The sequence below is a fragment of the Amphiura filiformis genome, chromosome 2, assembly GCF_039555335.1.
Source record: "Amphiura filiformis chromosome 2, Afil_fr2py, whole genome shotgun sequence".
NCBI lineage: Eukaryota > Metazoa > Echinodermata > Ophiuroidea > Amphilepidida > Amphiuridae > Amphiura > Amphiura filiformis.
This window is the reverse complement of record NC_092629.1, coordinates 16,418,774-16,438,169: the sequence shown is the minus strand read 5'-3', so window position 1 is coordinate 16,438,169 and position 19,396 is coordinate 16,418,774. Positions and strand designations below refer to the sequence as shown.

Here is a 19,396-nt window from a genome sequence, read left to right as displayed (position 1 = left end):
TAACATTCCAAAAACATTTTTGAAAGCTTGATACAAAACATTCTAAACAGAATGTTATTTTGGGGTTGAAAAAATATTTTGCGAAAAATGTTTGCCCAAAATATTTGAAATTTGCAATTTAAAAACGTTTTCATGACCTTTATATAACCCGACATTTAAATGTTTTTAAAACGGTTTGCAAAAAAATTTTAAGAACATATTTCTGTGTTTGCTGGGTGCAAATAAATTAACATAATGTTATTTAAGTGTTGACAAAATATTTGGCAAAAAAGTTTGCAAAAATAGTTTACAATAACATTTTTGAAAACATTAAAAAATATTGTTGTAGTGTGTTTTCATACAAAACGTTTCAAAACGTTTTCATGACCTTTATATAACCCGACATTTTAATGTTATTAAAACGTTTTTATGTAAACCAAAAGCCAAAATATAACTTATTAAAACCGTTTTAAAAACATTTTTGTGTTTGCTGGGATGGTTTCCAGTGCGCTAGAATTATACCGTAAACGTTCGCCTAATGGCGCTATGGGTTTTTATAGAAATGAGAGAGCGCCCTCCCTGTAAAAGCCCAGTATCATCACTGATAATTAAGGGCGCGTGTAGTTACAGCGTGAAACCTATCTACACATTCAATTATGACCAATGTCAAACAACCATATTCATGATAATGCGGAAATCATTCACCTATTACGTAGTGGCCCATAGCAGAGCATCTGTAATAAATTACTGAGTTTGGCGAATTGGTAAGGCAAAAAACTTCTTCGTTTTACATTATTTCGGAAAACGGATTTTTGCGTTGCGTAGAGTAAGGTTGTCCGCACCAATTTTGTTTTTGTTTACGTTAATGGTGTCAAATAATGTTAATTAGTTTAAAATGCACTAGCAATGCACTACCCAGCAACCTGCGAGCTAAGCACTGAGTAAACACTGAGTAAACAGTCACAATACACTACAATACAGTCATGCTGTTTAACATGAAACCCGCAAATCCTATGGCTGATCTGATCAATGCTGAGATTGGGTCACTCATACCATTACACAGGAGAATCTGACTTGAGTAATTAACATGCATTGTTTATTCAACTAATTGGTCAACATTAGTGTTCAAACTAGAACCTATTGTCAACAGTTAAATGTTTGTTTATTGAATTAGGTCAAAGTCTCCAAATCACCCAAATTAAACAGGGTTGCCAAACTGTGATTTAGTAGCCCAAATGGGTGACTTTTGAAGATCCCCAACTTTTGACAATTTCCTGTCCCATAGAGACAGATGGTTAAATGGCTGACTTTTTAGCAACGTAACTCACAGGTTAGCAGCATAATCAGTGTCTGTGCAAAATACTTTGCCAATGTTGAAAGTATTGTTCTACAAAATTGTACATTTATTTTGATTATTCCGAGACTGCACCTCAAATTGCCCTGCACCAAGTGAAATTACACCTTAACTTTCAAAATGGGGTGTAAAAATTAACTCAAACACTGCAATTGAACCTGCCCATTACACCTGACCAGTACATTAAAAAGAATATAAAATATAAGTACTGCAAAAGGCAGTAACCGATAAACACAGTGACCGCGAAATACGGGTGACCGCTAGTCAGACTATAATGCGAAGAGGGAACTTTACATTGTTCGACTCCCATGCAGATATTTCTGACAGATTTGCTTTAGAATGTCTGTCTATATTTTTTCTGATTTGGGAAATGGTATCCCTTTCTGTTTAAAATCTGTTAGTTTTTATTTGGTTAGGTACTTTTTCTCTAATCTGTTGATTTTATCTTTATCATTTTTATTTACTTATTTTATTTGTTTGTGTCTTTTTTCACGATTCTTTGTTTCCCTGTTATTTATATTTTTCATTTCATTTTGTATAGTTACACAATTTGAAACATTGAGGACGTTATATTTTTTGCAAAGGATTTGCTTTTGATCATTTAACTGTTACGTGTAAGGCGATTACCATTATGTGGACCGCGGATTGAGATGTACCAGGTGTAGCAAATTCGCGGTTTTCGTTGCCGTTTGGAATTATGTTTCATAGAGCGTGTTTATAGTGAGCCAGATTATGCGGTATTTAGCTGGACTGCCACGCAGTCTATATTTGTTTATGTTTTACTAACCATTGCAAATCAAGACTACGCGGTAGTTTAGCTAAAAAACGAAAAGATTGTCTCACTATAAACACGCTCAATGTGCCGATTTATCTATAAAAAAATTGATAATAAATAAATAAATAAAAACGAATCATAATATTTATTCCAAAAATGGGGACATAAACATTTATTGACGCTTCTTCTTCACATAAAAAAGGGTCAGTAATCAAGATTTGAACCAGTGCCCTGCATCAAGTGTTCTCGAGTATTTTTACACCATTTTTGGACATTCAAAAATTTTAGCCAAAAATTTCAAAATTTTTGAACTTCGTTATTTGGGCTAATTTCGACCTAATAATCACTTTTATGTATCGATCAAGTGTTCCGGAGTATTTTGACACTATTTTTGGACATTCAAAAATGTTGCCCAAAATTTTAGCCAAAAATTTCAAAATTTTTGAACTTCGTTATTTTTGATAAATTTCGACCGAAAACCCACTTGTATGTATCGGTCAAGTGTCCTCGAGTATTTTTACACCATTTTTTGACATTCAAAAATTTTAGGCAAAAACTTTGAACTTCGTTATTTGGGCGAATTTTGACCTAAAACCAACTTTTATTTATCGGTCAAGTGTCCTCGAGTATTTTTACACCATTTTTGGACATTCAAAAATTTAGCCAAAAATTTTTGAACTTCGTTATTTGGGCTAATTTCGACCTAATAATCACTTTTATGTATCGATCAAAGTATTTTGACACTATTTTGGACATTCAAAAATTTTAGCCAAAAATTTCAAATTTTTTGAAATTTGTTATTTTTGGTGAATCTGTCGAGTGGTGGAATAGGCATATGCAGCTATTTGCCAACTCGGTCTTGAGGACAAGTTTCCACTTTTGAGGGAAAATATGCACAATATTCGACATGTATGTCCCCCAATGTCAAAATATGGCTGGATGGCATTCCCCCCTTGAGATTTTCCCCGGTTTCCCTCCCCTGTACATTTACCCCCCCAATTGCTGGCGTTTACTACAATTTCAATCATTTTGCTTCAGATATAATTATGTCTAAAGTTAATCGCATGTTAATCACCACGCACCTCTTTTGGACCTTGCGCACATGAACTTCACTATTCGGAATAATGGAGCGGGATGAGAAAGCCCCTTTTTTGCGGATTGAAATCTAATACTTGAAGCAAAACAATGCAATAATTTTAAGCCCACCCCGGGGGTAAAATTTCCAAACGGTTCGCCAAAAATCGCTTGCTCCCCCCTCTCGGCCCGCCAAAAATCGATTGCCACCACCCTCTCTGCCGGCAAAAATCTTTGCCCCCCCATTGTGCATGCCAAATTTTTGGAATCTCAATTTACAATTTACAAACCCTAAATGGTCTAGATATAATGTATGTTGCGGGCGCAACGAGCAGCTAAATTTGCATATTTAATTAAGCGTTTCCGTACCGTTTTCCTCTTTTTAGAGTGTTTTATTTAAATGGCGCTCCATGAATGTGTGACAAAAATGATTGCCCCTCTCGGCTTGCCAAAAATTTCTTGCCCCCCCCCCCTTCGGCTCGCCTAAAATTTCTTGACCCCCCCCAATTTTACCCTCCCCAGATTATTATTGATACTGATATTAACATTTTTGATTATTATTGATATTGATGATAACATGTTTGATTATTATTGATATTGATGATAATATTTTTGATCATTATTGATATATTGATATTAATATTTTTGATTATTATTATTGATATTGATATAATAGTTTGGATTATTATTGATATTGATTTTAATATTTTGATTATTATTGATTACGTTATAGGGCCTATAAATTTCTTATTTGAATGTGTTCCTAACGATTTCGTACTTTTACGGCGTAATATATGGTGCCCAAAACATCTGTGCATACCAAAACTCGCTCCCCCAAATTTCGTTGGTAGTCGTTGTCAATGACCATTGACGAAAAAACAACGGCAAGTGACGTCACATCTCGAACCCTGACGAGACGTTGCGGCAAGTAACGAAATTGTAACGATATTGATGCGACAGTGACTTGGTAATTTTGTCTGGAGAGTGACGGATATTGAAGAGTGCTTTTTATCTGACAATTTTCGAAAATCACGAATTTCTAATTTCTAATCTGTAATGTCTAAAAATGCAATTTTTTGGGTCAAATATTTTCGGGAAGGTCAAAAATGGTGCCATATTACTCCTAGACACGTGATCTGTGTAGGAAAGTTTTTTGTAGATCGAAATTCTGCGAAATAACGAATGTCTAAAAATTGAGATTTTTTGGTCAAAATTTTTCGAATGTCTAAAGTGGTGTCGAATGTCTAAAAATGATGTCACATGACTCCATGACACGTGATCGATATAGAAAAGTGGATTTTAGATCGAAATTCTGCGGAATAACGAATGTCTAATTTCTAATCTCGAATGTCTAAAAATGCATTTTTTGGGTCAAATATTTTCGGGAAGGTCAAAAATGGTGTCATATTACTCCTGGACACGTGATCTGTGTAGAAAAGTGTTTTTAGATCGAAATTCTGCGAAATAACGAATGTCTAAAAATTGAGATTTTTTGGTTTCGGAAATCACGAATGTCTTATTTCTAATCTCGAAAGTGTAAAAATGAAATTTTTTGGGTCAAAAAATTTTTGATGTCAAAAAATAACGAAGATACAAAATTTTTGGCCACATTTTTCGGTTGTCCAAAAATGGTGTCAAAAGATTGTAGAAGTCTTAAACTTTACATAAGAGTTGTTTTAGGTCGAAATTTGTCCAAGTAACGAAGATACAAAATTTTGAGTATTTTTGGCCAAATTTTTTCGGATGTCCAAAAATGGGGTCACAAGATTGTAGAAGACTTAAAGCCATATTATAACATTTGCTGAGGAAGACGCCCTCACTGAATTTTTAAAATTCCTTTTTTACACGATTAAATTGTACTTTATTAGACCAATATACCCTGCAAAAATCAAGACTCTAGGTGCTGTAGTTTTGTCAAAATCCGTGATTTTGAATTAAAGGCTGATTCAGCGCTTTATTATTACGATGGAATTATTAGTCGAACGCATACACGATGTTCATAACACACAGTACGTCACGGCGTGCGGGACGGTGATATACTCGTACACAACAAAGGGTCGTACCACAACATGACCGAAGGAGTGGTACGTATTGGCGACATGTGCGCTGGTAGTAAATTCCAATTTTCTTTGCTTTGCCGTAGTTGTTCGGCTCAAAAATAAAAAGGGATATATCTGACAGTAAAAGCTAACATTTTATGGCAAAGAAATGCTAATCTATTTTGTTTGAAAATGTTATAATATTGTTTTAACTGGTATGTATAGTTTAAGTCTTCTACAAATTTTTTGAATGCTCCAAAATGGTGTCAAAAGACTTTTAAGTCTTAAAAGAAGACTTAAACTATACATAACAGTTGTTTTAGGTCGAAATTTGGCCAGATAAGGAAGATAAAATTTTTGAGTATTTTTTATTTTATTTTTATTTTTTGTAGTATTTTGGCCAAAATTTTCGGATGTCCAAAAATGGTGTCAAAAGACTTAAGAAGACTTGAACTATATATTAGAGTTGTTTCTAGGTCGAAATATTCAATTAAATAAACAATAAATATGGGCTCAACCGATCCAATTTTATATCAAAATTGGCGCAAGCGTCTGGCACTAGTAGCAATTTTTTGTTCTACTAAAGAGTAAAGAAAGAAAGAAAGAAAGAAAGAAAGAAAGAAAGAACTAGACTTAGCTATGGTCTAACCCACGAACACAGCCGTGTTATAACCCCTAATGACCTTTGACCCCAAAATATATGAAAACGCCCATAGACATTGGCTAATGTCAATGCTTGGGTGCACGTGGCACCACTTTGCTATGTTACTTGTGGCAGAAGGGGCATTTTGAAGGTTTTTCGTCTCAGACCGGAAGTGACCCCGTAATGACATTTGACCCCAAATAAAAAATACCACATATGAATTGGGTAACCACAATTCATGTATGAACATACCGTTACTGTCCTATGTTTTTCTTATCAAATAAAAATTTTTGAAGGTTTTCCGTTTTATACCGGAAGTGACCCCTTAATGACCTTTGACCTCAAACAAAAAATACCACATATACATAAGGTAAATATAATTCATGTGTGCACATACAGTCACTCTCCTATGTTTTTCTTAGCTTATAAAAATTTTTGAAGGAATTTGGTTGGGTCAAAATCGGTGCAAGCATGTGAGTGCTAGAGCAAATGTAAAGGTCGACAGAAAGTTTTTCGTATGATACAAGACACAGCCGCGGCACGGCTGTGTAAAAAGCGCTCGATCTGATGGGAGCTACCACGTGTGGGATTGTCGGCTGCTACGCTGTGCATACATGTCGAATTTGAAGGATATAAGTCTTTTAATTGAAATGACCTCTAAATGACCTTTGATCCCAGTTATATTTACACCACATAGACACTGGCTATAGCCAATATATATGCACCGGGCACAATATCACTGCGCCGCGTAATTTGAGAAAATAAGCATTTTGAAGGTATTCGGTCAGACATCGAAAGTGACCCCTTAATGACCTTTGACCGACCCGAAAAAAATACCACGTGTACACTAGGTAACATCAATTCGTGTGTGAATATACCGTCAGTGTGCTATGTTTTTTCTTGGCTGATAAAATTTTTGAAGGTATTTCGTTTTATACCGGAAGTGACCCTTAATAACCTTTGACCCCAAATAAAAAATACCACATATACATTGGGTAAACACAATTCACGTGTGAATATACCATCACTCTCCTATGTTTTTCTTAGCTTATAAAATTTTTTTGAAGGAATTGGGTTTTATACCGGAAATGTCCCCTTAATGACCTTTGACCTCAAATCTGTGTATGATTATAGACACTTGGTAATAACAATGCATGTGTGCAAGTGGCGTTACTGTCCTGCGAAATTTGTGGGAGAAGTAGCATTTTTAATTGAAATCATGTTTTTGACCCCTGTGACCCCTACGTGACCTTTGACCCCACGAATTTCATGTAACATGTAGGGGCATAGTCAATGATGGTTGTGACCAAGTTGGGTCAAAATCGGTGCAAGCATGTGAGTGCTAGAGCAAATGTAAAGGTCGACAGAAAGTTTTCGTACGATACAAGACACAGCCGCGGCACGGCTGTGTAAGAAAGAACTACACTTAGCTGTGGTCTAACCCACGAACACAGCCGTGTTGTGACCCCTAATGACCTTTGACCCAAAAATATATTGAAACGCCCATAGACATTGGCTAATGTCAATGCATGGGTGCACGTGGCACCACTTTGTTATGTTACTTGTGGCAGAATGGGCATTTTGAAGGTTTTTCGTCTCAGACCGGAAGTGACCCCTTAATGACATTTGACCCCAAATAAAAAAATACCACCTATGAATTGGGTAACCATTATTCATGTGTGAACATACCGTTACTGTCCTATGTTTTTCTTTTCAAATAAAAATTTTTGAAGGTTTTTCGTTTTATACCGGAAGTGACCCTTTAATGACCTTTGACCACAAACAAAAAAATACCACATATACATCAGGTAAACATAATTTATGTGTGCACATACCGTCACTCTCCTATCTCACTCCACTTCTTCTTCTCTTATAAACATCACGGAGGATTGGTATAATGAAATTGATAAAGGTAATTTAATTGGATTATGTCTGCTGGATCTGAAGAAAGCATTTGACACCGTAGACCATAATATCTTCTTGAGTAAGCTTAAAATGTATAAAGTAGGTGAATATTGTATTAAGTGGTTTACTAGTTATCTTTCTGGTCGCACCCAATGTACATCTGTAAATGGGACTCTATCAGACTTTAAAGAAACTGTTTGTGGAATTAGGGCTCAATTGGGCTCATTTATATAAATGATTTACCAAATTATGTTTCTCATTGTAAAGTTAATATGTATGCAGATGATACTGTGTTGTACTATGCCTCTAACTCGTCAAATGATATCACGGAATGTATTAATAATGATTTAAAAATTACAAAGTAATAAACTTAGTCTGAATACTGATAAAACTGAATTTATGCTAATAGGATCTAGACAAAGACTCAATACAATTAAGAACAGTGTTAATGAATTATCTATCAACATAAATGGTGTAACTATAAAGAAAGTTAATAAATGTAAACATCTGGGAGTAATTATTGATGACACATTAACTTGGAATGAGCAAATCAATAATGTACGTAAAAAAAGTCTAAAAGGTATGTTCATGCTCAAACAATGCAGGGCAAATAGTCTCCCTAAGGATATTTTATGTACTGTGTATAATGCTATTGTTCTGCCGCACTTAGATTATTGTAATGTTGTATGGGGAAATTGTGGTGTTACTGTTTCAAAGAAACTTCAAGTTATTCAAAACATGGCTGCAAGAACTATCTGTGGTGCACAATGGGACACACCTAGCATAGATGCCCGTGCTGAACTTAATTGGAAACCATTAATTGACAGACAAAACTCAAACTGTTTAATTTTAACCTACAAAATCTTAAATCATCTTGCACCTCCTTATTTGAGTCATATTTTCAGTCACGTAAACAATAGCTATAATTTTCGTCAAAGCCAAAGCAATGTAACTATTCCCCTGCCAAGAACAGAGTACAAAAAGCGCAGTCTGCCATATAGAGGTGCTGTAAACTAGAAAATAATATCCAAAACTCTCCAACATTGTATACTTTCAAAAATAATCTTAAAAAATCATAAAGCCATGCCTGTAAGCATGGTATGTATGTAAACATAAGTATCATTTTGGCTTGACAATTAATAATTTTGAGTTTGTAATATGTTTAAGTCTAGATAATAAGCTTTTGTAATTATTTGTTATTTTGTACATGTATGTTTGTTTATGCACGGCCCCAAGGAAGAACAACTTTTGTTGAATTGGGCTTTCCGTGTTGAAATAAAGTCTAATATAATAATATATGTTTTTCTTAGCTTATAAATTTTTTTGAAGGAATTTGGTTTTATACCGGAAGTGACCCCTTAATGACCTTTGACCTCAAATCTGTGTATGATTCATAGACACTGGGTAATAGCAATGCATGTGTGCAAGTTGCGTCACCGTCCTATGTAATTTGTGGGAGAAGTAGCATTTTGAAGGTATTTCGTTTTATACCGGAAGTGACCCCTTAATGACCTTTGACCTAAAACAAAAAAATACCACATATACATTAGGTTAACATAATTCATATGTGCACATACCGTCACTCTCCTATGTTTTTCTTAGCTAATACAATTTTTTGAAGGAATTTGGTTTTATACCGGAAGTGACCCCTTAATGACCTTTGACCCTAAATCTGTGTATGATTTATAGACACTGGGTGATAAAAATGCATGTGTGCAAGTGGTGTTACTGTCCTACGAAATTTGTGGGAGAAGTAGCATTTTGAGTTGAAATCATGTTTTTGACCCCTGTGACCCCTGCGTGACCTTTGACCCCACAAGTTTCATATGACATGTAGGGGCACGGTCAATGATCATTGTTACCAAGTTAGGAAGAAAGAACCTGTAAGAAAAAAGACACAGCCGTGACTAACGTCAACGGCTGTGTAAGAAGAAGAAGATCATGTAAGGAAAAAGACACAGCCGTGACTAACGTCACGGCTGTGTAAAGAAAGAAAGAAATTTTGGAGCTTCACAGTATATCAGGCGGATAAATCCGCCTGACATAAATAGCTTTATTCTTTGTTTGTCAAACTAAAATAATGCGCCAGTGTTAGCCAATTGTGGTGAATTTGGGCATATTTTAACGTTTGGAGGGCCTACGTTTTGGGATCAACTTGTTGGGGTTCTCAATTGCCACTTTTTGTCAGCGATGCACTCAAATAAATCATGAGTTTTGGATGAGAGAAACAATGCCACGGTTCCTGTTTTAACCAACTGTGTTTCTGGTAGCCTAGACATAACTTATTTAATAAACAATATATTACGCCGCCCTGGTTTGTTTTGATATTTTGAAATAAAAAAGACCGATTGTATAATTATAGTTGGGTTATAACCTGTATTCAGTGATTTTATAGGATTTGTTGAACCTGGGAAGATGAGAGAAAAGGAGCGAGTTCACTACCTTTGACATAAAATGTAGGTAAATAAACTTCATAACAAATTTTGTAGAAAATTTAGTAGCAGAATTGCACATATGGTTCCATACAATATGTATAAAAAGAGATTTTTATTTTATCTTTATTTTCTGTTTGTATTGGTGATTTACGTTTAATTGATTTATTATTCATTTCAAATTCTTTAATAGGGCGATTTAGTCAAGATAATAACAATTTAATACCAGTAATTAAAACAATATTCACGTTACCAAATTATCATACTTGATCGATTCACTGAAACAATATAATAACAATTAAACGTTATTATACCATACGTTGGCCGAGTGAAAATTTACTAAAACTGTAATTTTTTTATAAAGCCTCTGTGTGTATCATTTTGTATATTATGTACTTATATATTTCAATCAAGTTAAATAAAAAAGATATCTTTTATTCAAATTATTTTATGAAACAGTCAAACATTTGCTGTTCTTTCTTTGACTGGCCTACGAGATGATAATATCCCACCAAACAAGAAACGTTACAGAAAACATTTAAATGCCTGGTTATATAAAGAGTACACAAGGGTATAAAACATTTCAATAACATTCAAAAACAACTTCCCAGCAAACACAAAAACGTTTTCGACATCATTCGCAAAAGGTTATAAAATGTTGTCATAAAACGTTTAAATGTCGGATTATATAAAGGGTATCTTCTTAAAAACTCGATACAAAACATTCTAAACGAAATGTTATTTTGGGGTTGAAAAAATATTTTGCGAAAAATGTTTGCCCAAAATATTTTCACTAACGTTTTAAAAACGTTTTCATGACCTTTATATAACCCGACATTTAAATGTTATTAAAATGTTTTGGAAAAAAAAATGTACGCTGACGACAATATTTAGTCAATTGCTACAAATGAGGGGTCAAACTGTGCAGAAATAAATTCTGCTTCCAACTCATTTTACAGATTTGCAATACAATCGCCCGTTTTTGAATAATGGTCATTAATTAAGGGGTTAGTTTTTTTGAGATGTTTATAACGCTTGGGCGGTTACATTTGACATTCGTTGTAAGTGTTATTTAATAAATTACCTTTAAAAAACAAAATCCTTAAAAACCTACAAATACAATTTGACATCATGACAGTATTGTGAACCACCGCCATTCATGCCAAAGTCCATATCGATACATAACGAAGGCCCGTAAGTTCGCTATCAAATCATATGTCAATGAAAGTTGCGAATTCACATACATGCCTGCCATGCACAACTGAATACGGCTTATTGTTGAAAAATATGTACTGAAATAGACAACGGTTCGCTAATTTGAAAGAAAAACTAGAAGGGGATAAATAATCGGATTTGTCAGCTGTCGTGTGTGTGCTTCATTATAAACGTTTACCGACCTTCTGAGTAATTGGAGTCCAAATTGATTTATTCGAAGGTAACTTTTAACGTTTTCGCCAAGGTTACCTACGAATACCATTGACGAAAACGACTGTTCTCACTGTCTCATCTAGACAACACCGTGATAGACCCTGGTATAATGCCCTAAAACGAAAGGCTACAAGACGCAACCGACTCCAAGATGGACTTCACATGTCTGTAATAACGATATAAAGCGATTTGTGTGTAATCAAGCAATTAGATTTGATTCTACCAAAAGTCTAATTGTTACCTTCACATACTGAAATGTTACTTACGAATACAGCATAAATACACGGCATTGTGTAATGAAGTGTCCCTACGAATGGAAATTAATTGTCAAAAACTTTAAGTGGTACCTCGGACAATATTATTCCCCATATACGGATTCATTCAACAATTATTTATTACGTAAATTTGCTGCTTGACTATTTGTATATACAAAATCTTGCTAAATGCATCAACATTTTTGTGACCTACGGTAATAACATTGAATCATTTGGACGTACCATCTAAAACAGATCTAAAACTTACCATTTTATCAATTCAGTAACATAATAGCAAAATTTGAACCTCTAAACTCAATATAGATATTGTTAAATCGATCATGTTACCTACGAATAGCTTAGTAGTTTCTACACTTATCATTGTATAAAGCGTTAGGTGTATGCTTATAGTTCCTAATATTCCAGAAAACAGATATCCCACTCTTTCTTATATACAACATGTAAATTGCTTCATACATGTTGATTACCTCAATTTCATTTTCAAAAATAAACTAGCATGAATTGAATAAGATGATATTGTTCGCGTTATAAAAATGAAAACAATTATTTTCTGGTTGAGCTAGCATTTTCCTGATACTCAGTAGTCTACAATACACGAAAAAAGCATCAATGGAAATATACCATTTGTTTTAGATTCATTAGTATTGCGATTGTTAAAGCATCCTATTGGTACTCATAAGTAACATTCATTCATTCATTCATTCATTCATTCACTCATTCATTCATTCATTCATTCATTCATTCATTCATTCATTCATTCATTCATTTATTCATTTATTCATTCATATAAAATTATACAACTACATCAAAATATATAAATTACAATAAAGTACAAAAGAAACACAATATGGCGGAAAAAGCAGGAAGGCCAATAAGTCATGAGAATTGCCTTTCCCTGACGAAAAAAACAAAACAAAGATTATGAATTCAACAAATATAAATAAAAATGACTAACAGACATGACAAATTACAGTGCTCGACTCGAGAATGGCCTAATTGTACTTAGAGATAAGATTTTGTTTCAGCTGTTTGTTCAGCTATCTAGAGAGTTCCAAAGCATGGGTCCGCTCGTTCGAATGGAATGGTCGAAAAAAAACTCTTTTATTTTTTGTTAACTGGAGATCATTATTTCGTCTTGTCCGGTAGTCATGGATGTCAGAACGTTTTGTAAAATACTCATACTCAATGAATTAACATTGGGTTATGATGTCATATTTAAGGGCGTGTGCAATAATTATGGGAGTCAAATTTCCAATTTACCAAAAAATGCGTGCCCCTCCCTCCTCTTGGCCTGGCAAATATATGAACCACCAGGGTTCATATTTATTGCACAGTCCCTAAAAAATAAGCGCGTGAAGAGTGTCTCGTAGCAGCCTGCACAATGCCGCTCGCGGATTATTTTCGGGGCCACCTTTCTAACCATTTCCTTACACTATTCTATATACGTCGTATATGATTCTCTGAACGTTGAACAATTTAATATATTTCGATATATTATTTAATCATAATAGCTGATCTTTTTGCTCACCGGTAGACAATCGACTTATTTTTACGTGTATTTCAATGAGTGGTTTATTTAGTAGTGTACCCCTGCTAATGTCCAATCATATTGGGTCGGAGATTTGAGGCTGTTATTTTCTGTCTGATTATGTTTTAAATTATTATGATTATGACTCTCCAGGTAATATAAAACCCGGGAAAGATAACAACAGAAAGGTGGTCCACGGGTCTGAGTGGTATTATTTGCCCTTCGTTCTCTATCGATCACATCACAGACCCTATCAGATACCTTCCACACCGACATCGCCTGGCTAATAATTACTTGGCACAGCAGATATACTAAAATCAATATCCGGGATCGATACGCGTGAATGTGCTATGCACGATTTTGATATTCAGACGAAAATCTTTGGATACCGGGGTAGAAAATGATGAATATCTCCCGTCATTGATTTAGTCTAAAGAAGCCAGGTGTGGTTCCTTGCACTTGAATATATTTGTTGAACAGATATGATAGTCGTTAGCTTGCGTCTTGAACTCAAAAACTGACAATAATTTTGATATTATATGTGCCGAACTATATAGCACAGTATATAGGCCAATCGTGGAGGTAGTCTAAAAGCAGATGACCTATGGCGTACCATGCTCACTCACACACAGCGAGGTCAGTCACCGGACTATTGTCAGTAGCCTTAGTCAGATGTCCTTCGGCCCATTATGCGTCTCAAAACTATTAAACACGTCGGAACAAAATGACCATGCGTGGCGGTGGATTCAACCTACCATGGCGATTTCTGCCATGAAGATATCGGGCGATGACACTGTGCCTTATCATACATGATATTGTATAGGTTACGAGCTGCTAATAGTCGTCAAGGTATTTTTGTGATCTTTCTCCAATTTGCGATAGCGTCCACCACTAATTTTGGTCAATCTTGGACGTGTAAGAAATTCTTACGCGTCTAAAATCTTAGGCTTCTAGGATTTCATTGGTCAATAGTTTAAAATGCTTAATATGATTGGTTGTTTGGGATTTCTGGACTTGTGATTCGTTGACTCGAGTTTACCGCGAAATTCTTAGACGTTTAAGAATGCATCTTAGACGTCTAAGATTATTATTAGAAAGCAAAATTATACTACGCTACTCAAATTTTGTACACTCACCGGAGCGCTTTCACCTGGTCAACCGGCGTCTTCAGCGGATGTTATTGCTCTGATGATTGTCGTTGCTAGTGATGTAGTACTAGGACACCACCGATGACGTCACATATGTTGATGACGTCAAACTTGAAGATGTTGTGCCGCCCCCTTGGTTCCGGGGGGTCAGGAGGTTCTCACAGACAAGGTCGATGTCTAACCCTTTGTCACGGTTCAGTCTGGTTCTTTTAGTTCTAATATGGATTGTTTCCAAGACCCTGCGAGGGAAGTCCATGGATTCCCTCTCTAACACTTTTACGTTCTCCCAGTCAATCTTGTGCCCCTTGCTCCTGTCGATGTGTTTCTTAATCGCTGACTTCGAACTAGCCGCTTTGGATTTATGTTCTGTTAGCCTCTTTTCGAGCTTGCGTCCAGACTCACCAATGTATAGGCCGGGGGGGGGGGGGGGTCACTCTCACACAAAAGTACTACCCACCCGCGTCCGACCACCTCTGAAATGCACCCTTAATGGCGAATTTTCACATAACCAAATTGCACCCAATGGCGAAACACATGCATAATCCTACCCTAAAATGGCGTAGCACATGCAATAACCATACCCTAAACATGCTAAATGGCGTCAACTGACCAATATCTAATTTATACCCTAACCCAGCAAACACAAAACGTTTTCGACATCATTCGCAAAAGGTTATAAAAGGTTGTCAGAAAACGTTTAAATGTCGGGTTATATAAAGGGTATATTCAGAGTATAAAATGTTTTCATAACCTTAAAAACATTTTTGATAATCTACTGCTCAGCAAACAAAAATGTTTTACAGAAAACGTTTAAATGTCGGGTTATATAAAGGGTATAAAAGGTTTTAATAACATTCAAAAAACATTCATGAAAACGTTATACAAAACATTCTAAACAGAATGTTATTTTGGGGTTGAATAAATATTTTGCGAAAAATGTTTGCCCAAAATATTTTCAATAACGTTTTAAAAACGTTTTTATGACCTTTTATAACCCGACATTTAAATGTTATTAAAAGGTTTTGAAAAAAACATTTTAAGAACATTTCTGTGTTTGCTGGATTCAAACATTTTAACATAATGTTATTTAAGTATTGACACAATATTTGGCAAAAATGTTTGTAAAAATAGTTTACAATAACATTTTGTGAAAACATTTAAAAATATTGTCGTAGTGTGTTTTCATACAAAACGTTTTAAAACGTTATCATGACCTTTATATAACCCGACATTTTAATGTTATTAAAACGTTTTTACCTAAACCAAAAGCCAAAATATAACTTATTTAAAACGTTTTTAAAACGTTTTTGTGTTTGCTGGGAAGTGGCATAAACAGGAAAATCAACTAATTTGATACCCAATGTGTCTTTTTGATGTTGCAGACCTATCGATACTAAAGAAAACATGCACAAAGGTAACACGAATCAATTAAAAAGTGGTAATTTTTATCAAATTAGTGCAATCCCACTCAAACATAATATTACTAACCCTAAACGTCTAAGGATTTGGCTGAAAAAAGACCTCTAAATGGCGATACCTTCTGAAAAAGTACCCCTTTTTCAAAAAGACGTCGACGACGCTGTGTGGTGAAAAACATACCCTTTTAGACGTTTTTCTTGGACGCGGGTGCGTAGCAAGTCAAGTAGTGAGTGTTTTGTCCTTTGGGGAGACAAGAGATCTGCGCAGAGTATTCTGAGGTTTGAAAGCAGTGCTAACATCTGCAGAGTTGAAAGCCCTGCACAGCCGTTTCGAAAGTCCTGTTCTTTCTGTTTTGGACGAGCCCTGAACAATGTCCAGTCTTGATAGCAGCTCTCGTGTAGCACCTCCTTTACATGTCTTATCTCCTTAGATTTGTCGTCATGATCAGTAACAACTGTCTCCGCTCTATATAACAGGGTTCTTACAATACTCAGTTTGTGTTCCAGCGGATGGTGCGGTTTTAAGTTCAAATACTGATCCGTCTGAGTAGGCTTACGCTATACTTGGATTTTCACCGATCCGTCTTGTTTTCGTAAGATTGGCGTTTCGAGGAAAGGAGTTACCCGTCTCCCTCTTCCTCACGCGTGAATTTGATATTGGGTTTTGACTGTTTATGTGATCTGTGAACTCTTCCACATGCGCCGATTTATTTACGCAGAAGGTGTCATCCACATAACGATACCACGTACGCGGTGGGTGAGGAGCCGACGCTAGAGCCATACGTTCAAAGTGCTCCATGTACGCATTTGCTGCCAACGAGCTACAAGGGCTGCCCATCGCACACCCATCTTTTTGCTGGTAATTTTGGCCCCTAAACACAAAGTACGTAGTATTAAGACAGAAGCTTAATAGCTGGATAACTTGATCAACACTAAGGTTTTCAGCACTGTCCACTTTCCAGCTTTATCACTTTCAAGCAATTGTTCGATCACATTCAGGGTATCCTTGACTGGGATGGATGTAAACAGCGCAGTGACATCAAAGGATATCAGGGACTCATCCGCACGTACAACCAGATCCCTAACCTGATCAACAAAAGTCTGAGTGTTCTTTATATCATGCACTGTTTGGCCGATAAGAGGCGAAATTATGTCATCGACAAATCGTGCTAATTCATATGTCACCAATCCTATGCTAGAAACGATAGGTCTCAATGGAGCACCGGCTTTATGAACCTTGATCAAGCCATAAAATTTGGGTATGTCACATACTGCTGGATATAATTTCCAGTATATTTTACTGTCAATCGCTCCACAGTCTTTCAGTTCTTCAAGTTTGACGTCATCAACATGTGATGTTATCGGAGGTGTCGTAGTACTACATCAGTAGCAACAACAATCTTCAGAGCAATAACCATGATAACATGCGCTGAAGACGCCGGTTGATCCGGTGAAAGCGCTTCGGTGATTGTACCAAATTTGAGTAGCGTTGAAGTATAATTTTGCTTTCTATTTACGTTTACCGCTACGTATGAACATACATCATTATATCATTATTATTATTATCATTTGCCTACCAGGTGACCATATCTGCACTGAATGACAGCAAACTTATCGGCATTAGTGTGTATAACGTGATAGTTCTATGTACCATTGGGGTATCCGTCAGTTTCGTCATTAATAATGATCCAGCCATACTCTATATCTTTACCAGCTGTGTTCTGCTATTTTGTACAACGATTACGTTAATAATTGTATTTGTCCCAAAGGTAGGTTCTAATGTTGCCTTTCCCTATAAAACAAAAAGAAAAAAAAGCGCAATGATTTTTTTAAATGGTGCATAAGCCCACAGGCCTCCGCACGCTTTACAGGAATTCCGTGGCCCAAGACACACTACAGCCTGTCTACATGGACAGCCCTCTTCCCTAGTAAAAGTGGCACAATTGTGATTTTACCCTTTCGCTGTTAAGTAAGCATATCTCGAGATTAAAACAAGCAAATTGAACAGAGCAAACGGTATTTGAGAGCTAAGACTGGGCCCGTGACGTTGATGTAAGCATTATGTCACAACGGTATTTTCTAATTGCCAAAGAGGGCGCTTTTTACTTGCACAATTTTTTTGACACAGGCTGTATGTTACATGATCAAGGGGAATGAGTCACATGTCGACCCTGGTTGAACATGAATTTTGTTTCTGAAGAGGACATTTAGAGATTTCATAAACTGAAAACCCCGTGTTGCGAAGTTACGTCAATTTATCAATCGCTGAAAATAATATAAAACTAAAGAATTTGAACACTTTCTTTGCCCATATCTCAAAATCAATATTACCGACATCCGACTCATTTCCCTTGATCGTGTCACATATATAAATCATTTAGAAACATTTAAGAACTTACAGCTGAGCAGCGCACACCCTATGTAAACCACGAGCAACCATCGCAGCCAGAATCAGCTACCCGGCCGAGTTCAATAAGTAATTCTATTACCTCCACGACCCATTATTCAAAATCGCGCTCTGTGATTTGTTGAAACGCGTCACGTGAGAGCCCATTATTCTGCAATAATGGGTCAAGCGCCGTAACACATTCTATTCACAGCATTACGCTTGGTTACGCGTGCAATAATTCCGCGATACGCGCTGTCACTTACGCGTACGCGCTCCACCTTGAAGTAAACAACTTAAAATATTTGTGCCAAAAATTGATATTTTCTCTTTAAATCGCACTATTTTCTGGTAATAGAATAGAAATAAAGGGTGCAGCATTATCCTTTACACGCAAATAATGTGTCCTCGGCAGTAAAACGTTTAAATAATGGGTTCAGCTGCGCCTCACCCATTATTTACGTTTTTACTGCCTTGGACACATTATTTGCGTGTAAAGGATAAAGCATTACCCTTTATTTCTTAATTATAGCTCCTTGCCCCGGGGAATTTCAAAACAAAATAACTTCAGGCTATTTTAGCACCCAAAGAAAGTGAATTTTTTGGATTTTTTGATGGACCAGTGAAAAAGCGCAAAATTTTACAATTTTACCATATTTTGGCCCTAAAACAAAGGAAAATTTTTGCTAAAAAAGAATTTGCCAGGGCAATTCATTTGTCTACTATTGTGAAAGTTGGACTCTAATTGGGTGCCCCTATGACACTACGCCACTGGGTTGTGCTACTGACTAATAGTAACACCTCTTGACAGTAAACCTGATTCCCAGCGCAAAAACAATATCATCATTTGATTTGATTTGCTCTTAAATCATTTCAGATCATTTCAGTCTATAAATACCCAGACGGCCCACCAACGCTAACCACGGGTAATACGACCAAATCGTGCAATAAGGTGAACAGCCAGGGTCAGGTAGCAGCTCTCCAGGAAGAAAATAACGCACTTAAGCAGAAA

The 19,396-nt window shown here is 36.0% G+C and overlaps 1 long non-coding RNA gene across 1 annotated transcript in view; it reads left to right on the top strand.

The window, feature by feature from the left end:
- The window catches only part of LOC140145946 (uncharacterized), a 40,024-nt gene extending 20,628 nt beyond the window's left edge, over window positions 1–19,396 (top strand). Inside the window, exons 2-3 of the long non-coding RNA XR_011858154.1 lie at window positions 17,579–17,767; window positions 19,262–19,396. This is a non-coding gene — a long non-coding RNA (uncharacterized lncRNA). The remainder of the gene's footprint in view (window positions 1–17,578; window positions 17,768–19,261) is intronic.